Here is a 27,282-nt window from a genome sequence, read left to right on the forward strand (position 1 = left end):
AGCGCTCCGCGCGCGTTCGCAGCCCTGCTCGTCCCCCGACTAACGTCACTTCCGCTCCCGAGAGTCAGGAACTACATCTCCCAGCCTGCCACGGGGGCCGCTTCCGCCCTCTCCGGCCCAGGTACGGGAAGTCTTTGGGGCCAGCTTAACTCTACCCCACCGCTCATCCCTTCCCGCGCTGAGACCCCGGCCCCGCCCCCTCTCCCAGCCGGTGCCTTTCAGACCCCCCCCCTTTTCCTGGGGAGCGGAAGAGTGGGGGGGCTTGTGACCCCCACGTAATAACCGCCCCCAAACAGCCCCCAGCCCTGACCCCCCGCACCTCCAAACTCCCAGCAGCGCCCCTGACCCCCCAGCCCTGAACCCTGCACCCCCAAACCCCTAGCAGCGCCCCTGACCCCCCAGCCCTGAACCCCAAACTCCCAGCAGTGCTCCTGACCCCCCAGCCCTGAACCCCAAACTCCCAGCAGTGCCCCTGACCCCCCAGCCCTGAACCCTGCACCCCCAAACTCCCAGCAGTGCCACAGACCCCCCCAGCCCTGACCCCCAAACCCCCAGCAGTGTCCCTGACCCCCCAGCCCTGACCCCCAAACTCCCAGCAGCGCCACAGACCCCCCAGCCCTGACCCTCGCACCCCCAAACTCCCAGCAGCGCCACAGACCCCCCAACCCTGACCCACAAACCCCAGCAGCGCCCCTGACCCCCCCAGCCCTGACCCCCCGCACCCCCAAACTCCCAGCAGCGCCACAGACCCCCCAGCCCTGACCCCCTCACCCTCAAACTCCCAGCAGTGTCCCTGACCCCCCGCAGCCCCAAACTCCCAGCAGTGTCCCTGACCCCCAACCCTGACCCCTCGCAGCCCCAAACTCCCAGCAGTGTCCCTGACCCCCCCGTGCCCCCAAACTCCCAGCAGCGCCACAGACCTCCCAGCCCTGACCCCCAAACTCCCAGCAGTGCCACAGACACCCCCAGCCCTGACCCCCAAACCCCCAGCGGTGCCCCTGACCCCCCCGCACCCCCAAACTCCCAGCAGTGCCACAGACCTCCCAGCCCTGACCCCACACCCCCAAACTCCCAGCAGCGCCACAGACCCCCCCAGCCCTGACCCCCCTGCACCCCCAAACTCCCAGCAGCACCACAGACCCCCAGCCCTGACCCCCAAACCCCCAGCAGTGCCCTTGACCCCCCGCACCCCCAAACTCCCAGCAGCGCCACAGACCCCCAGCCCTGACCCCCAAACCCCCAGCAGTGCCCTTGACCCCCCCACACTCCCAAACTCCCAGCAGCACCGCAGCACCACACACCCCCAGCCCTGACCCCCAAACCCCCAGCAGTGCCCCTGACCCCCCCGCACCCCCAAACTCCCAGCAGCGCCACAGACACCCCCAGCCCTGACCTCCACACCCCCAAACTCCCAGCAGTGCCCCTGACCCTCCAGCCCTGACCCCCCGCACCCCCAAACTCCCAGCAGCACCACAGACACCCCCAAGCCCTGACCCCTGCACCCCCAAACTCCCAGCAGTGCCACAGACACCCCCAGCCCTGACCCCCGCACCCCAAACTACCAGCAGCACCACAGACACCCCCAGCCCTGACCCCCACACCCCCAAACTCCCAGCAGCGCCACAGACACCCCCAGCCATGACCCCCACACCCCCAAACTCCCAGCAGCGCCACAGACACCCCCAGCCATGACCCCACACCCCCAAACTCCCAGCAGCGCCACAGACACCCCCAGCCATGACCCCCACACCCCCAAACTCCCAGCAGCGCCACAGACACCCCCAGCCATGACCCCCACACCCCCAAACTCCCAGCAGTGCCCCTGACCCCCCAGTCCTGACCCCCACACCCCCAAACTCCCAGCAATGCCTCTGACCCCCCCCAGCCCTGACCCCCACACCCCCAAACTCCCAGCAGCATCCCTGCTGCTCCATTTCTCAGTGGGTGTATGAGAACAGAACCAGTTACCAAAAATATGTTTAAGACTTGAACCTGAGCATCAGTGAACATAGCTCTGTAGCCTAGAAAGCGTGTAATTGAGATAATATTTTTATCTCAAAGTTTCAGAAACACAGATAAGGTTTTCATTTCAAGACCAAAAACATCAAGACACTTGATCCCAGCCTTAAATGCACCAAGAAACTACTTAGAGTTAATCTTAGCTCATGCCTACTGGAACCAAAATTAGCTTTGTTTTCACACCAAGAAGAAATGAAATTAAAAGAAATCAGTACTTAGGGTTCTTAAAAGAGACCCATTCTGTCAGATATAACTATCTGCTTTTCTTCTCTCTTAATTCAGTATGCTTTAGAACTCATGTGCCTTGCATAGCGAGAGTGATTTAGGTTAGGTCAATCATGAAATGCCAAGTACCGTTCTACTGTCCTTGATTCATATAACCAGTATAATTACACTTTATTACTCCTGCCCTAATAACAAAGAGACTGGGGATCCCACAGCAGCTGAAGTCATGGTTTGGACAAGCAATCATGCAATGCAAGGTGGATGTGACCATGCAAATTACATCAGCCCCAAAAGTCCTTTACAACAGATCACCAACAGATGTCAGGGTAGAGTTCAAACTGACCCTGCTTACATCCTCTCCCCAGCCAAGAATTTGTGGTTCCGATAAATCACACTCTGTATTATACCATCTCATTAGTACTGAATGCTAAAGTCACAGCTAGCAAAAGTGGCCACCATCTCTGCCCTGCAGCATCCAGCTTAGCACTTGTTAACACGTAAGTCATTGGATTGTTGTCTGTCCATACTTGAAACTGAGCACCATATAAGTAGTCTCGAAATTTCTCAGTGATGGCTCATTTCAAGGCTAAGAACTCCAGCTTGTGGATGGGATAGTGAGTTTCGCTATCAGACAGTCCTCAGCTGGCAAAGGCTACAGATTTACATTTGCCTTCCACTTCCTGGTACAGGACTGCTCCCAGACCCTCCAAACTGGCATCAGCATGCAGGATAAATGGTTTGTTTGGGTCAGCAGAGACTAGGACTGGCACATGAATCAGGCAAATAATGATTTCCCGAAAAACCTTTTCACTTCTCTCATCTCGCCATGTCCCAAATGATTTAAAGAGACCATAGTGTCTCTGCATAGGAGGCTTTGGGGACCTCTCCTTGTTCTTAGTCTTAGATTTGTTCTTGCTGGTATCCCCAGATAAGATTATTCAGAGGTTTTCAGATACTGGTCCCCAGCCCACCAACTGCAATAATCCGTAAATACCTTGAAGAAACTGGAATCGGTCCCTATCAGCACAGACATATCAGAGGTCCCTTTAGGGTCAGGGCATATTAGGGCAGCTGTGTCTACCTCTTCTCTTACCCCAGCAACCTCCTCAGGGAATTCCAGGTGCACTATGACATACCCTTGGTAAGGGTATTCATCCATGATGAGGTCACATTGACCAAGGCTAGTCAGTGGCTGTATAGGCAGGTGCCTAAGCATCTGTTGGTAGAATGACAGAAATATAATAATCACTTGAGATCCAGTGTCAAGCACGGCTTTACACTCCACCCCTTCAATCCTCACCATGACCTCTGTTTGAGACTCTATCAGTCCTGAGGGAATCCCAGCTGAACAGTCTTTTCTGGGGGAATCTTCAAATCATGCAGGCCTATCCCCATCCCCAGACCCTCTGACAGTTACCAGATCTCTCCCAACTGATCCTCAGCTTTCCATACACTAAGGGGGGATTTTCTTCATGATGGCACTTGGCCGCACTGTGCCCATCCTGACCACATTGGTAGCAGAAGAATTGTCCTTTCTCCCTTTGCCTGCGTGGGATGGTGGCTCTAAATGCTGACTTCTGCAACAGCCTGAGGCTCCTTATTCCTGGAAGTCTTAGCTCGGTCAATGATGCTTTGCAGTTCAGCTATCAGTTCTGTCAGAACCTGCATTTGTTAGGCAAGTTCCTCTCTGGTGCTCACCATCAGTACACTGGCCATTTGCAGTGGTCTTGTACAGACTGGCTATGATGTTTGGGCTTCCCAAAACCCACTGGCAGCCTGCCTTTCTTCCTCCTCTCTGACCTCTTTTATCAGCTCTGGGAATGTTACTGTTGTTCTCTTAGCCAGAGATGAAGTAGCATCTGGTTCTGATAGTGAGTTCCTCTTACAATTTGAGCCAGTTTTGTCTGATCCATCTGCTCAGCAGTCACTGCTCCCCTCATGACAGCTCTCGGAAGCAATCTCTCCAGCCTCTGTATATAGGCGGAAGCCTTCTCGCCCCTTAGCTGTTGGGAATTAAGGAACTTACAGTAGCTGTCTTCAGAGCCCTCTATGCTCCCAAAGGTGTGATCAAGGGCCTCTAGGCAGTCTTTCACACTGACCCCAGGGTCAATGAGCGTCAGGGTGCAAATCACCCTGCAAATCAAATCTAATGTTGGGCCCATAGGGCTCTCTAGTAGACATCTGTGCTTTTCTGCATCTGGCATCTGCATCGGGTATGGCCCACTCCTGCACCATTTCAGTGGTGTGCTCTAACCAGGGTTCAAACTCCTCTTCACCAGCAAATAACCTTAACATACTACAAGAGTTTGATGTAGCATGGGACAGCACAACCTTTTCCAATGTTTGCCCCAGTGTTTTTACCCAATCGTTGGCTGAGGCTGCAGCCCCTGAGCTAGAGGTTTTTGAGCCAGGGCCCAACAAACCTGACATATTAGCCATTATACAAACAGTCATTTCCTCAAAATATAAACACAATAGTTTCCCAATGTAGTGGATCGCTCAACAGGTGCTTGACAGGGATACTGACCCAGGGATCACGGGCGAGCTCCCCAAAATGGAACCCTTCTGCCCGTCAGAGTTGGCAGCAATAAGGGCTGGGGTCAGTATCTAGGGGTTCTGTTTCAATAACACAATGCAAAACTAGCTTGAGCCTCCACCCACTGACCTGGGACAATTATACACCACCCCCTGGGTGCCTCTAAGGGGCAATATTTCTTTCGCAAGCACAGAGTCTGAGTGTAGCAAAAGCCTTTTAATAAAGGAGGGAAAACAATGTGGCATTATGTGGGGAAACACCACAAACAGGCTCCATAACACAAACCATGAGCAAAAGACCCACCCCAAGTAAGTTTGTCAGTGTCCTTTTCCCCTCAGGCTCTTAAGTCCAACAACCCAACAGTCACCCCACCCACAGTTTCTGTCCTTGGTCAGTGCAGCCCCAGAGTTCAGAAGTTCATCTGCAGACTTTACCTCCCAGCCTGAGTGGAAGCGGGGGAAGGCATGGGGAGGCATCTTACATGTTCCGCTGCTTGTGTTGCCGGCTGATTGCCACACATCTCCATGGGGTCCTGCGGCAGTCTCCACCACCGGCTGCTCTTCTCCGCCAGCCATCCAGCTAGCTGCTCCTCTCTACCGGCCTTCCTGCTAGCCGCTCCTCTCCACCAGCCTTCCTGCTAGCCACTCCTCTCCGCCAGCCATCCAGCTAGCTGCTCCTCTCCGCCAGCCTTCCTGCTAGCCGTTCCTCTCCATCAGCCTTCCTGCTAGCCGCTCCTCTCTGCCAGCCATCCAGCTAGCCGCTCCTCTCCGCCAGCCTTCCTGGCTAGCCGCTCCTCTCTGAGCTGGGCACTGCACGGAGCTCAGAAAGGAGCCATCTCCAGATGAGACCAGTGGATCTCAACCTGTCTGGGTTTAAGACCTCTGTTCCCTGTAAGCTGCATGGCCATGCAGCAGGCTCTCAAGAGCAGTGCAGGCTGGGAGAGGAGCCCCTCCCCTGTCCCAGCCCAGGCACACCAGAGCTGTGGGAGAGAGGAGTCCCTGGCCCAGCCCAGCCTAGCCCAGCCCAGGCCCTCCAGAGAAACCCCTCCCTCAGCCCAGGCCCACCGGAGCTCCTGCAGGGGAAGAGGTGTCTCTCACCTGGCCTCAAGCAGCTCTGGGGAGAGGGGGATGGGAGAATTCCTCTCTCTCCACTGCAGCCCTGGGGCAGCCTGCACCCCAACCCCTCACTCCCCCACCACAACCCTCTGCCTTAGCCTGACCCCCCTCTCATACCTCAATCCCCTCCTCCCTGGCCTCACCCCAGAACCCGCACCCCCAACCAGAGCCCTCAGCCCAACCCTCTGCCCTAACCCTGAGCCCTCTCCTGCACCCCGAACCTCTCATTCCAACCCCACCCCAGAGCTGCACCCCCAGAGCCAGTGCCCTTATCCCTCTGCACCCCAACTCTCTGCCCCATGTAGCTTGATTTAGGGTATACTAATAATATTAATTAGGATAATATGGTGGAAATTTAATTTATTAGTTTAATTTTAATTGCATTTAATTTAATTAGTAATACTAATAATAATTAATTATTAGTATGGGTTTTAGGCTTGCCAATCTGTTTGACCAGAAGGTGAAAGTTCTTATCCCATATCAGGCTCCACAGAATTTACAAAGGATCCTTGGGGATATGACAGGAAACTCACACTGAGACAGATTATAGCCTTAAAGTCCTTTTTATTAAAAGCAGTGAAATAGTAAGTAAATGGTAAAATAACCAGAGTTACAAAGTTACAGTTGCATTACTGCTATTCAAAAGATACATATGGCATTATATGTGTAAGCAGAGTCAGGATGAGCACTACCCTGACATCTGGTGGTGAATTGTAGAGAGTGTGGAAAGAATTTCAATAATTTGCATTGGCATCCATCTCCCCCATTTAGCATAACCCCACAGCAGCTTGGGATGGTGATTTTAATAGCTCTGGGATCCCCAATTTCTTTGTTGTTGGGGCAGGAGGAAAAAAGTTTGTCACCCTGATTGTGTGAATGGGGAGCTGTGGGACTGCTTTGTGACAGAAATGACTCAACCTCAGTTGGGTGGTACTTGCTAAACATGGGGCATTGGTTCCAAAAACCACATGAATTGAGAGAGTTTGGGGGAGTGGTGTGTACTGGCTTGTCTCAGCTCCAATTTTAAAGAGTAGAGCTAGCTTTTGATCCTATTAGGAGTCTGTCTAGGGACAGCTGGAGTTGCTCACGGGTCGGCTGGAGGAGCAACACAGCTGGTGTGGTGGAGCTGGTCATGGTGAAGGCTGCAGCAGAACTCCATGGAGAGGCAGAGCAGTTGGCCCTGGTCCGCATAAGGTGCCCCTTAACACCCTCTGTGGACTTCCCCCCCCTTTCCACCCAGGCTGGGAGGGGGTAAAACTCTGCAGATAAGCTCTCGAATTCTGGGGTGGCACTGACCAGAGACTTTTGGGTTGTTGGACTTTGAGGTGATTGGACTTAAAACCCTAAGGGGAAAAGGACATTGCCAAACGTACCTGGGGGGTGGGGTTTTTTTGTTTGATGGTTTGTGTTATAATCCTGTTTGTGCTGTTTCTCCAGTGGGATGCCGCATTGTTTCCCTCCTTTATTAAAAGGATTTTGCTACACTCAGACTCCGTGCTTGCGAGAGGGGAAGTATTGCCTCCTAGAGGCGCCCAGGGGGGTGTGGTATGTAAGTGTCCCAGGTCACTGGGTGGGGACTTGAGCCGGTTATGCATTGTGTTACTGAAACGGAACCCCTGGATACTGAACCCGGCCCTTGATGCTGCCAATTCAGAGGGGCAGAAGGGTTACATATGCAACAAAGTTTTGGTTAATGTACTCACACCCTTTCTTGATAACCTGGTGGTAAGAGACACAGAACCAGCCTTGCAGTTCAGATTTCTCAATTCTTGAGTGAAAGATGCAGTGCTTAGAAAAAGCTACTGTTACTTAGGGTTTACTTGACTAAGTTAAACTTCAAATCAAAACCTAATAAACAAAGAATAAAAACTTTGGGAAACCAAGGTTAGCCTAGTTCCCTTGAAACATAAAGGTTAAGAAGACCAAGTACAGCCTACTGATAGTAGATAGATAGAATAAGAGAGAGAAAGTGGAGGAAGTAAGTCAGAATCATAGAGTGAAGTGCTCTAGCAAGGTGGGTCACCTCTTTTATAAGGCACAAGTGCCAGAAATCCTTCCTCTTATGCCCAAATTTCATTCCTCACCCACAAAACATTAAGGTACACTTACTTCACAGGCTAGTATGTTTGTGCGTATTGATGATATGTGCATACACACATAAGTTCCCTTGTGGTGTACCTATTAAGTCCCTGGGTACAAGACTGAACCCCCCCCATGCCATTCTCCATTGTCGATTGGTCTAGGTAAAGGTCTTAGACAGGCGTGAGTACTTATCTATTTAAGTAACAAGATAAAAGTCAACTTTGCTTTCTGAGTAAAAGGTCACAATATAGATATGCTAACTTTGCCTTAGATTCATAGATTCTAGGTTCAGAAGGGACCAATGTGATCATCTAGTCCCACCCCCTGCACAAAGTAGGCCACAGAACCCTATCCATCCACTTCTATAACAAACCCCTAACCTATGTCTGAGTTATTGAAGTCTTCAAATTGTGGTTTGAAGACCTCAAGCTGCAGAGAATCCACCAGCAAGTGACCCATGTCCCACGCCGCAGAGGAAGGCGAAAAACTTCCAGGGCTTCTGCCAATCTGCCCTGCAGGAAAATTCCTTCCCGACCCCAAATATGGTGATCAGCTAAACCCTGAGCATGTGGGCAAGACTCACCAGCCAGTACTCAGAAAAGAATTCTCTGCAGTAACTCAGATCCCATCCCATCCAACATCCCATGACCGACCACTGGGCATACTTATCTGCTGATAATCAAAGGTCAGTTGCCAAAATTAGGCTATCCCATCATACCATCCCTTCCATAAACTTATCAAGCTTAGTCTTAAAGCCAGATATGTCTTTTGCCCCCACTACTCCCCTTGGAAGGCTGTTCCAGAACTTCACTCCTCTAATGGTTAGAAACCTTTGTCTAATTTCAAGTCTAAACTTCCTAGTGTCCAGTTTATACCCATTTGTTCTTGTATCTACATTGGTACTAAGCTTAAATAATTCCTCTCCCACTCTAGTATTAATCCCTCTGATATATTTATAAAGAGCAAGCATATCCCCCCTCAGCCTTCTTTTGGCTAGACTAAACAAGCCAAGCTCTTTGAGTCTCCTTTCATATGACAGGTTTTCCATTCCTCGGATCATCCTAGTAGCCTCTCTATGAACCTTTTCCAGTTTGAATTCATCCTTCTTAAACATGGGAGACCAGAACTGCACACAGTATTCCAGGTGGGGTCTCACCAGCGCCTTATATAATTAGCATGTTGCTTCTCAGATTCTTTCTTGGGCTGTCTTGTTAGACTTTGACACTTAACAGGCCAGAGTTTGTGCACCTTCCTATTATCCTCACCAGGATTTGATTTCCAAATTTTGAGGAATGACTTTTTGCCTCTAACAGCCTCCATTACTCCACCGTTTACCTAGAGTGGCTTTCTGCTGGTCATCCTATTGTCGTTTCTGATTTAGGGCAAACGTTTCATCTGAGCCTCTAATTGCAGTGTTTTTAAACAGTCTGCATGCTGCTTGCAGGCACCTAACACTTGTGACAGCAGCTCCTTTTAATTCCTATCTAACCATCTGTACTTATGCTGATAGGTCGACTTTAGGTCTTTAAGTTTGAGCGGTAGCTGAGAAGATGGTAAATCGGACAGAAACCCATTCGACAAACCTCTTAATTTCCTTGTTATTTCCTGACTTCTTCATTCATCACCTTTTCCTTATTTCCTGGCTGAGGCGGCAGCCTACCAGGGAGCTCCCCGGCACCTCTGGCTGCCTGGGCTGAAGGCAAGAGGCAGGCCTGGGCATGGCGAGGGCCTTGTGTCCTGCAATGAGGCCACACTGGTCCCCTTTTTCCTACCCACACCGGCAGGCAGCTGCTGCAGAAGAACACGAGGGAGGCTTTTGGGATGCCAGGCAGTGCTCTGTGTGTGGCTATCAGGGGAAAGAGCCAAGACTCCTGACTCGAGCTGCCATTGACTTGCCTGGCTCTGCGCGCCATCAGCCGGGGCGGGCCAGGCTGCAGACATGACTCAGGCTTGGGCAGCATGGCCGCGCTTTCCTGACAAGGCATGAGGCAGGCCAATGGCTTTGCACAGCCTACAGGGAAGTGGAAGGGAGGCATCATTGAGCCGGCATGTCTTGTCTGCTGCTTCCTTGCTCCTTGGGTGGAGGCAGGAAGGGAGCAAAATGTGCCTGGCTGAATGTTTTTGTGCTTGGCCTTGAAGATTAAGCCTGAGCCTCCGGCATAGCTGCTAGGAGATGGGTCACCCTGCCTTGCTCTCTTCCTGCTATGTTGGGAAAGACAGCTCTCATCGTTAAAGGTCAGGTGGGCCAACTAAGGGCAGAAGCCCCTTCTATGTTTTCCTACTGCAGAGCCCAAGATCATAGACTCACCTTCAGTGCTACCCAGAGGGGAGGTAAGTGGGACAATTTACCCCAGGCCCCTCAGGGACCCCATGAGAACACAGTATTGCAACTTTTTTTTAATGGAAGGGGCCCCCAAAATTGCTTTGCCCCAGGCCAACCCTGCTCACCTTGGGTGCAGGCACCGCTGTGCTGCCAGAGAACAAGCTGCCCCTGCACAAAGAGGATGAAAGAACCTGTCAAAGGCTGGGATTGACCCAGGGACATTTAGACCTTCCGTCTAATGGTCTCTCAACTGAGCTAATTTGGCAGCCGTATGGGATTACTTTGGCCTGTTGCTTCTCTGCCCGGGATGTTTTTGCAGCAGTTGCACACAAAAAGGATGCCATTGTGAGCGGCCCATGAAGACAAAACTTGCTTTTGCCTGCCTTGCTTGGCTTGACTTGCTTGCTCACCCTGTTCCTGCCCTAGTGCCCGGGTTGACCTGGTGGTGGAAAGGGACTGGGGGCCACTGGCATGGGGATGAAGTTGAACTGGACTCTGAGCTAGACTAGACCCTGGCGATGAGAGTCTGGTCACCACTTGCTGCCCCACCCTGTTGTCCTGGCTTCCCTCACTGGACGTCATTTTGGGAGGGAAGTGGGGCTTCTGCCTCCCCTCCCCGATTTTCACACGGCAGAGGAGTGCGAACAGGAAAACGAATGGCTGCTCCACACCCCCACTGGAGGTACCCGATGCCCTTAGCTGTGGTGAGTAAGAACTGTCTGTTGGCTGACAGGGCCTGTCCCCCAGGAGCTGGAACAGCAGCTGCAGCCTGCCCCTCAGCTCCAGGCTGTGGGAAATGCTCATTGCCTGGCTGCATGGGTGGATGATGCTCTGTGCTCTGGAGAGCGTCTGTGTTGCTCTGTCAACCCCCCATCTTCACTGAGCCAGTCTGGTAAGGTCCCAAGTGCCCCCTCTGGCCTGGCAGCTGAGAGTCTGTGCAGACATCAGCCCCCCTTCCAGTCCAACAGGCAGTAGCAGCACCAGCCCCCCCAGCACCACAGGGGCACTCAATGCACTTCCTGTGGGGAAATGGCTCCTTGGTGTCCAGCTGCTAGAGTGAGAGCCAGGAGAGAGCAGTGCCTGGCTCACCTTGGGGGAGAGAAGAGACCTGATGAGTGCGGATTTCCCTCTGTCTCCCCCGCAATGCTGGTCAGTTTTATTGTCACTGTGATACTCAGCATTTCCCTTCAGGGTCGGCCCCAGAGGGATCCAGGGTCTGGGACAAATGACCCCTTTCCTCCCCAGGCCCTGCCCCCACGCCACCCCTTCCCCCGAACCCCTACGACTGTCCCATCTCTTCTGGCTTGCACCATTCCTCTCTCTCCCCCACCTCTTCTCACCCCTGCTCCTCCGCCTCCCCACCCAGCGCCTCCTGAACCCCACTGAACACTTGATCACTGGCAAGTGGGAGGTGCTGAAGGGGAAGAGGAGGAGCTTGTCAGCAAGGCCTGTAGTGGGGATGGGGAGCTGGCTGCCAGTGGTGCTGAGCACCTATTTTTTCTCTGTATCAGAGGGGTAGCCGTGTTAGTCTGGATCTGTAAAAGCAGCAAAGAGTCCTGTGGCACCTTATAGACTAACAGAGGTATTGAAGCATGAGCTTTCGTGGGTGAATATCCACTTCTTCAGATGCATGTAGTGGAAATTTCCAGGGGCAGGTATATATATGCTAGCAAGAAGCAAGCTAGAGATAATGAGGTTAGTTCAATCAGGGAGGATGAGGCCCTGTTCTAGCAGCTGAAGTGTGAAAACCAAGGGAGGAAAAACTGCTTTTGTAGTTGGCAAGCCATTCACAGTCTTTGTTTAATCCTGAGCTGATGGTGTCAAATTTGCAGATGAACTGAAGCTCAGCAGTTTCTCTTTGAAGTCTAGTCCTGAAGTTTTTTTGCTGCAGGATGGCCACCTTAAGGTCTGCTATAGTGTGGCCAGGGAGATTCTCTACGGAAAAGGATAAACGGACACAAATCAGATATTAGGAATGGCAATATACAAAAATCTGTAGGAGAACACTTCAACCTACACACACACACACACACACACACACACACACACACACACACACACGTTGCTCCTCTGCTGCTGCTGCCCCAGCTCAAAGCCCACTGTCACCCCCAGCATATGACCTACAGCTTCCCACTGACAAAGCCCTTATCTATCAGAGACAAAATCCCCTCGTCTGCCCCTTCTCCCAACTGAGCCCTCCCCCCACAGAGCCCAGGACAACCCGACCCAGCCATGCCGGGGGTTCGGGCTTAATCTTCAAGGTCGAGCGCAAAACCTTCAGCCGGGCACGTTTCGCTTCCTTCCCACCTCGGCCCAAGCGGCAAGGGAGAAAAGGACGAGACACGTCGGCTGGAAGACGCCTCCCTCCCACTTCTCTATAGCCTTCTGTGATGTTATTAATATGAGCTTGGACCATAGAGATCATTGTTGCCACGACTGTTATATATGCGCAGCAAATATTGTGCAAAGGTTGGTGTGTGAGGTGTCTATGACAAGGTTACCATTTGCTGGTTATAATTATACTGGCTGTATGTGTGTACCATTTTTGTTTTTGAAGTTATGAATATGGGCTATGTACTTGTATCTCAAATGTATTTGATTCCAAGTAGCCTCAGTGTCATCAGCCCCCAACTCCTTCAGGAGTCCATAGCAAAGACCCCCCCCCCACTGTCCTGGACTCCCTGGGAGGTGTCTCCCACCCCTCGCCCAATGGAGCACCAAGGATTAAAGTGGCAGCATCTAGTGTCAGTGGGGTTCAGTGGCTCAGGCCAGATGCATGAGCTGGGAACCTGCCCCCATAGCACTGCTCGAGGGCCTGGGCCTGGGGTGTTCACAGCCCCCTCCTCACCCCTCCCTGAGCCCAGCCTGGCTCCTCACCTGGAACAAAGCAGAAGCATCCGTCAGCCACACTGCTGTCCGAGTCCCAGGCGCTGCTGCTGTCCTATGGGGAGCAGGCTGAGCTGCTGGGCTGGGAGAGGGATCCTCCACCTCCTGCCCTGGGAAGGCTCGAAGGCTCTCACTGACCGCGCAGGGCGATGCCTCCTGATGGAAATCGGGGCTGGGCTCCTGGGGTAGCTGCTGCCCACACGAGAAGCCCTGGAGCCACCCTGCCTGGTTCTATTCCTGGGCTGGGTCCTGCCTGCCCAGCCACATCCTGGCCCAGCTCCATTTTGGCCTGGCCGGTGCCTCTCCCACCTCGGCGCCTGCGCCGGGAGCAGGTTTCCTCTTCCAGAAGGCTGGGCACTTCCACCTCCTGGCCCGGTTGGGGGCTCCTTCCCCACCAGTGGGGACGGAGGGGCCGCTCCACTCGTGGGGAAGATGGCAGCTGCTTCCCTCAGGCTCTGTGGCCACCTGCTGAGCCTTCTTCCTGAACATCCTCAGGAGCCTGGCAATCCTGGAACCGAGCGGGGAGCTGGCGTGAGTCTGGGGTCAAGGCAGCCTCTCACTAACCAGCCTGTTTGGTCCCTCCCCATCCCTGCCCCAGCCAGAGCAGCTCCTCCTCCCCCCACAGGGGTGCAGGGAGTGCAAGCTACACACACTGGCAGGAGTTCATTGCATGATCTTCTCCCCCTCAACCTTCCCCCTCCTCATCCCTGGGGCTGCAAGAACCGGGGAGTCTCGTCCTTTTTGAGCATTGGGGTCAGTCACAAAGACCATCGGTCACTTTGGACAAGCAGCTCCCTCCTGCCAGCCCAGGACACACTCACACCTCCCCCCGCAAGCCCCACCCAGGCTAGAGAAGGAACAGAACCCAGGAGTCCAGACTTCTCCTAGGAAACCATTCCCCACTTCAAAGTCCCTAGGCATAGCAAGGCCAAGACCCCCTCATTTCCCATTGATTTCCATGCTCAGCAGCTCCCGGGTCTGGCCCAGCTCAGAGACTCTCAGCCTGGGGAACAGTCTCCCACAAGGGAAGGGCTGGGAGCCCCATTGCTGGGACCTTGCCATAAAAAAATGGAGATGGCTCTGGAGACGCCCCTCCCCGGTCTGAGAGTGAGGGGCTCCTGGGGGCTGTTTGCAAATCCAATCTCCTTTGGGAGAGATTCTCTCCCCCTCTTTCTGCCTCTCCCCAGACAGACAGGGGATGCCACCGAGGAGCCCTAATGCCACTCACTTGCTCTGGTGATGGAGCGATGGATGGAGGATGCTCAGTGTCATCCCTCGCCCTTCTCCTCACTCTCCAAGCCCAAGGCAGGCTGGAGAGGGGGATGATGATCTGAGGAGTTACCCTGCACAGCCAGCAGGCAGGGTGATGACACTGGGTGATCGGCTGGCTGTGAAAACAAGAGTCTGTCTTATTACCAGGGAAAGGAGAAACTTAGCCAGCAGCAGAGGGTGCAGAACATCACCCTAGAGCGGGGGTGACAGCACTTCCGGGAGCCTGAAATCCCAGCACTTTACAAACATTCCTGGAGCCTCCCAATCCCCCTGGGCTGTCGGGACTGCGCCCCCAACCCTACTGATGAGAAACAGACCTGGGGAGGGGAAGCTACTGGCTCAAGGTCACACCAAGTGTCAGAAGGATGGATGGGACCCAGCAGTCATTCTTTCCAGGCCCCTTTGCTAACCACTGCTGCACACTCCCTCCCACAGCTGGCAATTACAAGCAGGCCCTAATGGCTGCTCCCCCTGCCTTTGAGAGTGAGTGTGCTCCGCTGGAGTCACTGGACCAGGGGACTGGGAGTCAGGACTCTTGAGTTCCATTGCTGGAGATTTAATATTTTCCTGCTATTGGAAAGTGCTGGGAGAATCCCCCAGCCGAAGCTGCTGTGACAGTGCTAAGCAGCATCTGACCATTCAAGGGTGGAGCACACTGCCCAGGAGGAGTGTTTGGCTCTGGGGTTTCACTTCATCCCAGTCTAGGGAGAGGGGCCCAGTCATGGAGTTTGGTTCAAGACCAATTCTCCAATTTCTTAAATGCGTTTTGAAATCCAATCCTGTGCTCATTTGCAAATTTTAGAAGCATGCTCTCCACTCCATTTTCCAAATCAGTAATGAAACTATTGAATAGTACCCAACCCTGGACTGATCGCTGCAGGACCCACTAGGTGCACCCTCTCCGTTGGACAGCCAGACATGGAGAAGGGCTCCTGGAGTCTGGGCTTTCAACCAGCTCTGCACCCACATCACACTGATTCCGTCTAGACTGCTTTTCCCTCGTTTGCTTGTGATATTGTCCTACGGGACTGTGTCAAAAGCCTTAGTAACACCGAGCTAGATCCCATCTACTGTTTACTCACCTCCACTAGGCCCAGAACCCTGCCGAAGAAGGAAAGAGGATTGGTTTGGAATGTTTTGTTCTTGACAAATCCATGCTCACTAGTCCTAAGAACCAAAATATCCTGTAGGTGCCGCTGACAAACTGAGTGTTTAAGAATGTATTCCAGTATCTCTCCAGCTATGGAAGTGAGGCTAGCTAGTCTGTAAGTCCCAGGGGTCTCTTTGTTTCCCTTTTAAAGATAGCTTCTGTCTTGTTCATGGATGGGAAGGTGTTCTTTTTCATGGATCTCAGACGAGAACTGCGTCACAACACCTGGTTTGTTAAGGCCACAAAAACAGAGGCAGGAACATCTTCTCTCCTGCTGGCAAAGAACCCCAGGTACCTAAGAGACAGGGACTCACACCCCTGAATGGGCTTTAAAAAAGGCAGTGGTTAAAAAGTTTGGCCTCGACCATTTCTTTTTTCCACTGACTAAACATTTTAGCAAACTTTAGAGTTCCTTGGTGCTAAACACCGTGAAACTCCCCTTTCTCCTTCACAGAGGGCTTTAACGCCCCTTTTCTCACTCAGGCTCACGACTGCCCAGAGTTCAAGAATTGTCCCTGTTCCCATTGGATAGATGGGGAGGAGCCTGAGGTCCAGAGAAGGGAAGTGACCTACCCAAGGGCCTACACAGCAAGGCGGTGGCATTGCCAGAAAGAGAAGCCACCAGTCCTGACTCCTGTTCTAACAAACAGTAAACCCCCCCAGAGGCGGGGATAAAGCCCAGGAGTTGAGATGGTGGGGAAATTTCATTGAAACCATTTCAGTGAGAAAATCCCCTTCAGACTAAACCAGTTTGTTTCTCGAAATCAAAACAAGTGAGATGAAAGTTCTTTGCAAAAAGATTTTGTTGCAAAACAAAAGCATCTCCTGTTTGTCAGAGTGTGTTAAATTGTCTCTTCACACACAAAGGGGAGACACTTAGATCTCAAAATTAGATAACATGCTTCAGTCTGAGCTAAGTAGTGGCTGCTCTTAATTTCAAAATAAAAAAATACAAATAAAAAAGACTATTTCAGCTATTCTATTATGTCATAATCTGTTCTGAGTAAACGTGAGAGGACACCTCATAATACGCACTACTCCTAGTGACACTCTCCAATGGTTCCCCATCCTCCACCCACCATGAGGTAGGTAGGAGCGGATCATTATTATCCCTCCTTGAAAGAGGGAGATGCTAAGGCTGAGAAAGGAGAATTGACTTGTCTTAGGTCACACAGCCAGCCAGTGGCAGAGTTGGGAATAGGACCCAAGAGCCCTGATTTTCAAACTAACCATCAGATCTTGAATTTCTTACATTGACTGACCTGAATAAAGTGCTCTCAGATAAGCTCCAGACGAACAACAGTGCACAGTAATTATTCAGCAAGTATTTGAGGGGAACTGCAATGTTAGAGAGAATCATGAACTGCTCAGAGACAATTAATGCAGAGAAGCAGCAAAATTCATAAGACATATAAGTGGTTATGACTTATTTACTTGGTCTTAAAAGAGAAGATCAAGGACCTGAGTCTCCTCCGTGTCAATAACCCCCTGCTCAGCCAATCAGGGTAGAGACTGAGGACGGGAGGCTGAGGGTTCTCACCAGAGAGCCCAAAGGATGGCCAAGGTCACTGGTGGGGATCACTGCCTGAGCACTATTTCAGCCCCACATTTTTGGGTGGACCTCCCAGAGTGGGAGCTGCAGAGCACTCCCCTGCAACACACACACACACACACACACACACACACACACACACACACACACACACACACACACACACACACACACCCCTCGCTCCTGCTGTTGGGAGGGGAACAGGAGAAAGGACAAAAGAAACAAGAGACAAAGTGAAAGGAGGGAGGGATGGATGGAGGAAAAGGTGAAACCAAAAGGACAAACCCTAATGTCCCAGTGATTCTAAGGGACAAAATCTCAGGTGTGGAATACAATTCTGCCGCCTTAAACTCGTGTTTTCCATGCCTAGAATTCAACTGTCACCAGATGGATCAGACTGAACAGGTTTCCCACCTAGAGGAGGCTCTTACCTTCTAAACAGGGATGGCTGTTTTCTAGTAAAATCAGGCAAAGGGGAAGAGAAAACTGGAAAGAGATTCCTCCTGCCGCTCACGTGCCTGAACCCAAATACTCTCTCAGTCCTCAAAGAGAGACCTGGAGAAGGAGACTTGCTGAAGCAAAGCCACAGGGGTGTCTGAGGTTTCCCTGGCCCATCGCCCTGTCCTGCCTGGCTGATGTCAAGATCTCTCTGTGAGGTCACCACCTCCCCACCACCTTTGACCAATAGTCTGAGGTCCTGCAAAAGGCCTTTGTGATGTCACTGTCACACCCCTCCCTTGCTGTGCTAATGTCCTGCCCCTGGCCAGGCACTTTGGAGGTTTGAGCTACTCCCTGTGGTCACCCCACTCAAGGAGCGTTCGTTCTAGGAAGCAAGCCGGTAGTTTTGGATCATCTGCAAATTTTGGCAGCTCACTGTTTAGCAGATCATTTATGAAAATGTTGACTAGTCCTGGTCCCAGTACAGACACCACTAGTTACCTGTTTCCATCCTGAAAACTGACCATTTATTCCTACCCTTTGTTTCCTATCTTTTAACCAGTTATTGATCTACGTGAGGACCTTCCGGAGGTGAAAGTAAGCCAGTATGTTACAGCGTGGGGTACTGGCAAGAGCCGGAACGCTGTGCCAGCCCGGCCAGGCTTCCCCAGGCTGGTGATTTAAAGGGCTCAGGGCTCCCTGCAGCGGCCGGAACCCGGGGCCTTTAAATCGCTGCCTGATCCCCCCTGCCAGAGCCTCAGGGAGCAAATCACCGGAGTGGATGCTGCTCTCTCCCACTCTGCCAACACACAGCAGGGGCAGCAGAAACTTCCTTACAGTGGGGGTGGGTGGGAGGCACTATTGTCCACGCTGTGGCACCCCCATGACACCCCTTCCCTAAGGACCCGCACTCACACCACCTCTATCCCCGAGGCCACACCCACAAAGGGCCTCTTCCCCAAGACTGCACCCTTCCCCCCCTCCATCATTTGTCCTAACGGCCAGTAAAGAGTGGTGGGGCCATGGCCCTCTAAACCCCCTGTTCCAGCACCCCTGACACAGAGCTAAGCAGGCAGCAGTGTGCGTGTGCGTGGCAGAGAGTGCTGTGCTGAGCTGAGCCAGTGAGAGAAGGGGGGCTGATGTCAGGGCTGTCCCCTGCCTCAGGACTGGTTGCTTCCAGCAGCTGTCTGAACTTAGAGACAGTGTGCCGACACACTCACTCTCTCTCCCTCCACCCCCATGCACACTGCAGTTGAAAAGCAGCTGGCAATCTAGTAGGATGCCCATGGAACAATGGGATAGAAACCTGCATCATGTGATGCTGTACCAGCCTGTGAGGCATTGCAAACCCTTCCCAAAGCACCTGCAGCCAGTTGCACAGTGGGATAGCTACCCACAGTGCACTGCTCTCTGTGGCGATCCAAGAGATTCTAGCATGGATGTGCTCTGGTGACACAGGGTGGACATGCAACAGCTGTTCAATTAAAACACCTTAACTAAAGCCATGTTATTCTTTCATGTAGATATAGCTTAAGCGTGAGACAAGACCCAGCTCTATTGAAACTAAAGAACCAAATTTTCTCCCTAGTTGGCAGGATTTGAACCTGCAGAGGGAGACCCCAATGGATTTTTAGTCCATCACCTTAACCACTCAGCCACAACTACTGGTTTGATAGGTGGCTCTCACTACCCTCTAGTTCTGTTCTCACTGAGTGATCAATTCCAGTTGTTTCCTCAAACCAGCTTCCACAACACACACACTGCTGTGCCATTGTGTAAGTGTGTCCATGGCTGAAGAGCAAGAATTCCTGCTCCTTTCCCTTCTGGCTGGAGCATGAGGAGAGTGTGTTTGTAGTTAGTGACATTGCTGTAAATTGTCGTCTATTTCCTGTCTTGATCATTCAGAGAGTCCCTTTCTCGTCATATCCCCAGTACATCAGTGATTGCGATAGCAGGGGGCAGGTTTTCTCTGGGGCACTGAGCTTTGCCAGGGGGTTGGTGGCTCCTTTCTTTCCTCACCCTGGAGTAAACTCAGCTTTTAATTCCATTCTTGATGATTCATGGAATAACAACAGATGACCAAAGAAAGAGGTGGACAGGGTGGGTCTCAGGGGAGGGGCAGAGAGGTGTGGGCGATGGGCAGGGCAGGTCTCAGAGGAGAGGTCAGAGAGGTACGAGCAGTGAGCATGGCAGGTCTTGGGAGGGTCAGAGAGGTGTGAGTGATGGGCAAGGTGGGTCTCGGGAGGGTCAGAGAGGTGTGAGTGATGGGCAGGGTGAGTCTCGGGAGGGGCAGAGAGATGTGGGCAATGGGCAGGGTGAGTCTCAGAGGAGGGCTCAGAGAGGTGTGGGTAGGGTGGGTTTGAGGGGAGGGGGCAGAGAGGTGTGGGCAATGGGCAGGGTGAGTCTCAGGGGAGGGCTCAGAGAGGTGTGGGCTGGGTGGGTCTCAGCGGAGGGCTCAGAGAGGTGTGGGCAGGGCTGGTCTTAGGGGAGGGGGCAGAGAAGTGTGAGTGATGGGCAGGGTGGGTCTCAGGGGAGGGGGTAGAGAGGTGTGAGTGATGGGCAGGGTGGGTCTCAGGGGAAGGGGCAGAGAGGTGTGGGCAGGATGGTTCTCGGGGAGGTCTCAGAGAGGTGTGGGCGATGGGTAAGGTGAGTCTCAGGGGAGGGGGCAGAGAGGTGAGGGCAGCAGGCAGACCTTGGGGTAGGAGCTGGAGAGGCGCGAGGAGGCCTTGGGGGAGGAGAGGAGTGAGCGAAAGGTGGACCAGCAGGCCTCAGCCAAAGAGCAGGGGTGGGAAGTGGTCAAATTGGAGTGAGGGCAGAGCACAGGTTGGGCCTCAGAGGGAGGAGAACGAGGGAAGGGGGTGGAGTGGGGGAACAGCACCAGGGTCTGGGCAGGGCCTCCCACAGGATTCAGGGGGCCTGGGGCAAAACAATTTCCAGGCCCCTTCCACAAAAAAAAGTTGCAATACTATAGAAAACTATATTCTCATGGGGGCCCCTGCAGGGCCTGGGGCAAATTGCCCCACCTGCCACCCATCTGGGCGGCCCTGCCCTCAGCCTCTCCTCGTAAATCCCTTGCCCCCTAATCATTTTTGTTGCCCTCCCCTAGACTCCCTCCAATTTGTTTCTGGGGGGCAAAAACTGGACACAATGCTCCAACTGTGGCCTCACCAGTGCTGAATAGAGGGGAATAATCACTTCCCTCAATCTGCTTGAAATGTTTTTACCCTTCCAGCCCAATATGACCAGTTACCCATATTGAATGCAGACACAGCAATATTTGATAAATTGGTTCCTGTCCATTCAGGAGGTTATTTCCCACCTATTCATAAATAATGAAGATGCTCTAAGTGGAGGGGAGAGAGCTGTCCCGTCCTTGAAGTTAATCCATCTCCCCGAGAGGTGGTAGCTATGTCAGTGGGAGAAGCTATGCTAGTGTGTGTGCAAGCTGTGGTGTCTACATGTGTATACAAAGTTTAATCAAACCCCATTTTTAAAACTCCTGTGGGGTGGGAATAGAAAAGGAGCTCTCTGAGGCAGAGCCTGTCCTTCAAAATCCTTAAAATCACTGACTTGCCCATGTAAATGTCAGGGGGGTATAACTCAGTGGTAGAGTGTTTGACTGCAGATCAAGTGGTCCTTGGTTTAAATCCAAGTGCTATCTCGCAAACCTGTTCCTTCAGTAAAAATAATTTCATTTCCAGTATGTTCAGGAGCTCCACTAAAGAGAGGTCCCTGAAATGAATGGGCACACTCAATGCTTTCCTGTGCAAATGCAGAAAACTTAGCAAACATGTCCCCCAGCTGAAATCAGTTCCAATCCTCTAAGTGTCTAGGTTTGTTTTCATCAATTAAACAAAGGCACATGAAGACACATTTGCAGGTCCTTGGCCTCCATGGGCTACAATGTGCAGAAGAACAAGAACCACATCCACTTGGGAGGAATGGACTAATCTGTATTACATTTGGTAAGTAAGTTGACGTTGGGACTGAAAACTCTACTGGAGATGGACAGGAACCTGTTACAAAACTAAAATAACCAAGATTTACCAAACTCCCTGTTACACTCTTTGTGCACACGGCACCAATTGGGGCTCTAATAAATGGCAGCCTTCCTTTAACACAGATCGTTGTTCCTTGTAACTTCCAGTTGCATTCGAATGGCAGCTGTTTAGAGGTCATGTGCTTCTAGTTCATGAGCAGCAGCAGAGTCTCTGTACATTTACCAACCGTAGAGCTGGGTGTGTCTGCATCCAAGTAACTGCAGAGTCAGTGTAGTGCCAGACAGTTAACTGCACAGTCTCCCTTTCTGGTCTCATTGATCATTTGGGTAGAAACAGCAACGGTTTGGTGGGTTTTGTTTTTTTCCCCTTTGTTTTCTCCTAAGTAATGTGTGATCTTGAGCATGTTAGTTTAAGTTCCTTGTGGGTCAGGAAAATTCCATCTGCTTGAAATAGGTGGGGAAGTGACCTGTTTGTATAACCTAAAATAATGGAGCTTTTGTAAAGCAGTTTAATCTTTAAATATGTTGGTATATAAATAATAAGTTTTGTGGCCAGACACCAGGCCAGGATCATCTGATGGGGCCAGGATCAATTAATTACAGGAGAAACAAACTCTTGGGAAGTAGATGTAATTTGTCCCCAAACCTTTCCTTGTTCTCATATGCTATCAGGGATTCTCTTCTAGAGAGCAGAGTTAAGGTTATCTAGACATGTACGCTCACTCTGTATTCCCTGTTTTTCCAGAGTTTGAGTTTTACTGAACTCAATGTTCTGGAAGGTAAGAGATATTCACAGTCAAAGTTAACTCTGTGTTAATAAAGGCTGTTGATAGTGACAAATAATGAGACTAATCTCTTACTGTGGTAATTCCACTGACTTCAATGTGCTCTTTCCCCATTTCTACTTCCAAAAAAAATAAGCAAATTAAAACAACCTTGAGAAATAAAATACTGAGAAAGTGGAAATTTTAGTAGCGCAAATAATTCAGTTTCTTCTGTGTCTTGTGCGTGTGTAAATGGCGCAACACGTTAATTTATAACACATCTTTCTTAACTTCTTTAAATATTCTCTAGTACATTGACTGTATCAAGTGGGTTGTTCAATGCAGTGAGGTTTTCATGCATTGACCAAAACATATTTTTCATGTTATGTAAATGAACACAACTCACTGAACACAAAATTATGTATTTAATGCTGTGAACTGTGTCGATAGCTCAGATTAATAGGTTTGTTTTTTCTCTGTCTCTCTCCATGAAAAAAGGAAGAAACTGTGAAAATACTCATGGGAGAGAGGGGGTTTCTGAGAGCTAGGGTAGATATGGAGATATTTATGAAAGGGGGAGAGGCCAAAGTAGAGCCTTTGCTGGAGCAAAGGGGGAGGTTTTTTGTGCAGTTTCATTTCAGCCAGCCTCACATCCTGTAGTCCCTACTTCACCACCCCACCAACAAAGCCACCTGTGACTCCTGAGACAGCCCCACTGCAAAAACTGCAGAGTCCCCTGCACTCCTTCTCCTAGCTGGATCCCCTGGCAGCCAGAGCTCTCCGCAGAACTGCTGTGGTTGCTCTACTGAGTGTCTGGTCAAGGACGGCTACCGGCTTCTCCTGAGAATGCAGCTGAGAAATGACTCATCCTTCTCTAGATTCTCGCCTGTGGGCTCTGAGAAGCAGGATGGGCCCTGTATGATAAAGTCCATGCAACATTCCCCTCACATCCCAGCCCTGGTATGTCGCCAGAAGCCTGCTGTCCCTGGGTAACAGCAAAGGATGTTTCCCATCATTCAGGAGACCCCAGCCTGGGACTAAAGTCAGCCCAGATCAGACCCCACATCCTAAAGTGAATAAGGAAAAGTTATTTACTTGTTCTCACAATATAAGAACTAGGGAACACGAAATGAAAGTAAAGGGCAGCAGGTTTAAGACAAATAAAAGAAGGTTCTTCACACAGCGCACAGTCAACATGTCGAACTCCTTGCCTGAGGAGGTTGTGAAGGCTGGGACTATAACAGGGTTTAACAAAAAGCTAGATAAATTCATGGAGGTTAAGTCCATTGATGGCTATTATCCAGGATGGGTAAGGAATGGTGTTTCTAGCCTCTGTTTGTCAGAGGATGGAGATGGATGGTAGGAGAGAGATCATTTGATCATTACCTGTTAGGTTCATTCCCTCTGGGGCACCTGGCATTGGTCACTGTTGGCAGATAGGATCCTGGGCTGGATGGACCTTTGGTCTGACCCAGTATAGCCATTCTTATGTTCTTCTGAAGGGAGGGAGAAAGCACTGCAACACAGTTTCTGTAGTGTAGTGCTTCTCACATTTGCCTAACATGTGAAAGGTCCCTTGTTCAAAAGCGGACAGAAACAGGAGGGTTTACTTCTTCTGCCTGTCCAGCAAAGCGCTCCTACTACTGTCCTGTCGTGCAGCAACCTCAACCCTTGCATGGCAGAGAGTGGTGAAATGAGCTGAGAAAAAGCTTTGGCCTCAGCAAAGGAAAGCTAGAGGGTCTGGGCCAGTCACCTTTTGAAGCCTTATGACTTGGCCTCCTCTGCCCTGGGAGATTGGCCTACGGAGGTTGGCTCTTCCTGCTGGCCTCCTTTGTGTGACTTGCCAAAGGAGAGAGTGAGGCAGGAATGGGGTAAAAGAGGAAAGTCAAGCTGAGGAAAGCAGGGCAGAAGCTAAGTGCCTCAGTGCAGCTAAGTGGGGTTAGTAAAGCACCATCATTCGTTCTGCAAAGCCTGGGGAGGTGTGGTTGGCTGCTGGGAGGTAAAATCCTGTGCCTGCCTCTTGGCTTACCAGGGATGGCTACTTGCATCCCAGGAGCAGGACGGTTCTGGGTGAAAGGAAGACAAGCAAAGCTCTGGGAGGAAATTTGGGTGTGGGGTGCTGGCTCTGCACTGGAGGAGGGGGTTGAGGTGCTTGAGGGGTGATGCTTACCCCAGGCAGTGCAGCTCCCAAAGTGACTGGTACACACAACCCTGCGTCAGCAGCTCCAAGGTGGGCCATGCCAGGGGTCTCTGTGTGCCGCTGCCTGCAGGTGCTGCCCCCAGAGCTCTGATTGGCTGCAGTTCCTAGCCAATGGGAGCTGCGGATTTGGTCCTCGGGGCAGAGGCAGTGAATGGAGACACTCCCCCTGCCCCAGGGGATGCCGGGACATGCTGGCCATTTCTGGGAGTGACACGGAGGGATGGAGGTAGAGTGGGCAGGGGGCCACCTCAGTGCTCCTGGCACATCTCTACACACCCATCGGAGGAGGGGAGCAAAGGGTCTCCATGTGCTGCCTGTGGTAAGGGCAGTGCATAGAGCTGCCTCTCCTCCCGAGTCTATTACAGGAGGGGAGGGGCATCTTTTGGCCTGTAAGGTGCAGCAGGTTGGACTAGATGATCACACTGGCCCCTTCTGACCTTAAAGGCTCTGAGTCTAAAAGGGAGAGAAAAGTAAAGGAAATTTTTTAAAAAACAAACCAAACATTGTAATACCAGGATAACTCCAACAGCTCATTGTATAGTCCTGCCCCTTTCTTCCTCCATTGTGTGTTGAATGACCTGCAGGACATTGATTCTCTCATTCCATTGCTAAACTGATACAATGTGACTGAAATTAAACCAATTCCCAGCAGAGAAAAAGTTACATCACTGCATTGGCTGGGAACCGCACCCAGGTCAACTGTTGGGAAGGCAACTATGCTCACCACTATACCACCAATGAATCTGGCAAAAGTACCACTTATGCTTGCCCAGTGAGGCTAGACCAGCATTGAGGAGACTTTCTGCCTGTTAAAATGTACTGGATTTTCATCACTAAAAAAAACCACCTCCATCTTCACTTGGGTTTGAACCATCAACCTTTCAATTAGCCACCAAAGTTGTTAATCACAGGGTATGTCTACACTACAGGATTATTCCAATTTTACAGAAACTGGTTTTTGGAAACAGATTGTATTAAGTCGAGTGCACGCAGACACACTAAGCACATTAATTCGGAGGTGTGTATCCCTGTACCAAGGCTAGCGTCGATTTCCACAGCGTGGCGCTGTGGGTAGCTATCCCATAGCTACCCCATAAATCCCGCAGTCTCCTCCACCCATTGGAATTCTGGGTTGAGATCCCAATGCCTGATGGGACAAAAACAGGGTCACGGGTGATTCTGGGTAAATGTTGTCACTCAATCCTCCCTCCATGAAAGCAAAGGCAGACAATCTTTTCTTGCCCTTTTTCCTGGATTGCCTGGGCAGATGCCATAGCACGGCAACCATGGAGCCTGTTCAGCCTTTTTTCACTATCACCGTATGTCTACTGGATGGTGCTGACAGACGTGGTACTGTAGCGCTACACAGCAGCATCCTCTTGCCTTTTGCAAGTTAGCAGAGATGGTTACCAGCCATACCGTCCCGTCTGCTGCTTTGCAAGTTGACAATGACAGTTACCAGTTACACTGTACTGTCTGCTGCTGTCATGGGTGCTCCTGGCAGGCCTCGGTGAGGTCGGCCAGGGGCGCATGGACACAAATGGGATTAACTCCCCAGGTCATTCCCTTCTTTGAGTTTTGTCTAAAGGGAGAGTCAGTCCTGTCTAGACTATCAGGCAAGTCTACTAAAGAACCAGAAAGGCAAACCGCCGTTCTGGGTCAAAGCCCCAGACATCCTGCAGAAATGATGAGCTGCATGTCATTCTAGGGGGTGCCCCTGCAACAACCCCACCCGTTGCTTCCCTCCTCCCCCACCCTTCTGGGCTACCGTGGCAGTGTCCCCCCATCTGTGTGATGAAGTAATAAAGAATGCAGGAATTTGAAACAACACTGACTTTATTGCCTCTGCAAGCAGAGCTCAAAGGGGGGAGGGGAGCACAGCCTCCAACTGCCATGATATTCCAGGCAGGACTGAATCTCCATTAGACAAAGCTTAAAGAAGAGAATGACCTGGGAGTCATTCCCATTTTTGCCCATGCATCCCTGGCCAACCTCACCGAGGCCAGCCAGGAGCACTCACGGGACAACGATGATGGATACCAGTCCTACTGTACCATCTGCCGTCTGCGAGGGAAGGGAAGGGGATGCTGCTGTGTAGCGCTGCAGCACCACGTCTGCCAGCAGCTTCTAGTAGACATACGGTGACATTGAAAAAAGGTGAGAAATGATTTTTTTCCCTTTGCTTTCAAGGGGTGGGGGAAGAGGGGCGATGACATATACCCTGAACCACCCGCAACAATGTTTTTGACCCTTCAGGCTTTGGGAAGTCAGCCAACAATTCAAATGGTTTTTCGGAGAGTGTGGGAACTGTGGAATAGCTACAGACGTCAGTCGCCCCTCCCTCCGTTTCATTCTTCGGCCTTCTGGTACGCTTGTCTCAGCTCCTTAAGTTTCACACTGTGTTGAGTGCCTGTTGTGGCCTCTGTCCATCATAGCCTTGGAAATTATTTCAAATGTTTTGGCATTTCGTCTTTTGGAACAGAGTTCTGATAGAACAGATTCATCTCCCCATATAGAGATCAGATCCAGTATCTCCCATACAGTCCATGCTGGAGCTATTTTTTGATTCTGGGACAGCATGGTCACCTGTTCTGATCGGTGCTCCACGCTGGGCAAACAGGAAATGAAATTCAAAAGTTCACAGAGCTTTTCCAGTCTACCTGGCCAATGCATCTGAGATTAGATTGCTGTCCAGAGCGGTCACAATGGTGCACTGTTGG

At 51.4% G+C, this 27,282-nt stretch overlaps 2 protein-coding genes and 2 non-coding genes across 5 annotated transcripts in view; 2 read left to right on the forward strand and 2 right to left on the reverse strand.

Moving 5' to 3' along the window:
- The window catches only part of LOC127048436 (zinc finger protein 501-like), a 257,068-nt gene that overhangs the window by 108,733 nt on the left and 121,053 nt on the right, over positions 1-27,282 (forward strand). The window lies entirely within an intron of this gene.
- LOC127048433 (zinc finger protein 883-like) overlaps positions 1-27,282 on the reverse strand; it is a 291,005-nt gene that overhangs the window by 15,736 nt on the left and 247,987 nt on the right. The window lies entirely within an intron of this gene.
- On the reverse strand, positions 19,182-19,263 carry TRNAF-AAA (transfer RNA phenylalanine (anticodon AAA)). Its single transcript has one exon. It is a non-coding gene; the product is annotated as a tRNA-Phe (tRNA).
- TRNAC-GCA (transfer RNA cysteine (anticodon GCA)) lies at positions 21,188-21,259 on the forward strand. Its single transcript has one exon. It is a non-coding gene; the product is annotated as a tRNA-Cys (tRNA).

Source organism: Gopherus flavomarginatus, chromosome 3, assembly GCF_025201925.1.
Source record: "Gopherus flavomarginatus isolate rGopFla2 chromosome 3, rGopFla2.mat.asm, whole genome shotgun sequence".
Lineage (NCBI taxonomy): Eukaryota > Metazoa > Chordata > Testudines > Testudinidae > Gopherus > Gopherus flavomarginatus.